This window comes from Cryptotermes secundus, unplaced genomic scaffold (assembly GCF_002891405.2).
Source record: "Cryptotermes secundus unplaced genomic scaffold, Csec_1.0 scaffold276, whole genome shotgun sequence".
Taxonomy (NCBI): domain Eukaryota; kingdom Metazoa; phylum Arthropoda; class Insecta; order Blattodea; family Kalotermitidae; genus Cryptotermes; species Cryptotermes secundus.
Window position 1 is genome coordinate 355,059 of NW_019742963.1, and position 1,588 is coordinate 356,646.

Here is a 1,588-nt window from a genome sequence, read left to right on the forward strand (position 1 = left end):
TTTTTTTTTTTTTTTTTTACCAGTCCTTTCCATCAATCATCCTACCGTTCGACACCATGCAGCCTGAGATACAGCATCATAAACTGAGCTAAAAAAGAGGAGGAGGAGGAGGGAAAGAAGCAGCAAGCAGACAAGGAGGCAGTGTGCTCCTCAAAATAATCAGTAAACTTTTACCAAACTACACGGCATCACACCTCAAAAATGGTACTCTTATTAAGTCTACTTTCCTTCAAACTCTTCAGTCTGTAACATTTGAAAAATATACATGACTGCAAATTAAGAATCATGTTTTTAAAATAAAATATTTTGCATAATCTTGAATTAATGATATAAACATTAGAAAACAGACTCTGAGTATTCTCAGACTGGCATATAGAGGAACCTATCTCGTCTGTTTAGTTCATTCACTGTCGGAAAGAGGCAAATTTGAGATGTCTAGCAGTAATTAAAAATTAATAACTTAGTAATTTATTTCTGTGATAAATTTACACTGATGCATATCTTCTGTGTTACATTTGTTAAATATAATCTCACTGTGGTGTGCTGTTGCCATGTTCGCCGTTATTAACATATAAAAAGATTTGTGCAAACACATCACACATATGACTGATTATGTCTACACTACCTCATAACTGAACTCAGAAAACTGATGTTGCTTACTGAATGTTGAACAACCGTGAGATCTGTCTGACCAGTAAAGTCCAGTTGAACAAAATCAACATTTCATGTTTGCGCCTCTAGTACACGAACCATTATTTTTCAGAAGATACCACGTGTGCTATTTTATTTAGGAAGGTAGTATCCATTAATTACTGAAATTTGGTCAAGATTGTTAGAGTGTTTTTGAGAAATCTTCTCTTTTGTTTTTGGGGCTCATGTGAAGGGCCCATATTTTTGGAGCTAGAATGTTCATATTTTAAAGCGACAGGTGCATGAAGCTGACCACTCAACCCCAACTACTGCTGAGGGCTATAATACAGATCTAAATATGCACTCCTCCGTACATCTTCATGGTGTAATGCTTAGTTAAGTTAGGATGTTCATATTCACCAGACACTGAACTATGATGGATAAACTGGTGACTATCAGATATGACTGAAATCCATCCAGCTGTTCAGGTGCTAACAAGACCCATATCCATACCTGTAGACATACGGACCGATAGCTTTCCAGCAACCACTTCTTTGCATTCAGACGAGCCAGAATGTGCACGTCTGTCAAACCCTCAGTCATGACCACAGTACATTGTCACATGACCTCCACATATCAGAAAGTAAACATTGTATAAGTTGGAATCTGTGTGCTTGTGATGCAACTCTATACAACTGTCTCCACAAAAGGTTAAAAAAAAAGAAGGTAAAGCTGATATTTCTGATTTATTTCAAATGGCTGTCCTTTGATGTATTTAATTTTTATATAAGGGGAAGTTCTTGAGCTTATACTTTGTTCTTAATGCATACGATGGGGTACCCAAAAGAAACCGAACTAATTTTTTTGTGGGCAGAGCTTTTGTAGTACCACGTTTTGCCGCTATGAGCGCATAGAGCTAACATTCCTGAGTCGATAAGCCGCCTCCCATTGCTTCAGA

General features: G+C 37.2%; 1 protein-coding gene across 5 annotated transcripts in view; it reads left to right on the plus strand.

Annotated features, from left to right (window-relative positions):
• The window catches only part of LOC111873418 (vacuolar protein sorting-associated protein 18 homolog), an 82,898-nt gene that overhangs the window by 10,649 nt on the left and 70,661 nt on the right, over window positions 1-1,588 (plus strand). The gene's annotated exons all lie outside the window — the stretch shown is intronic.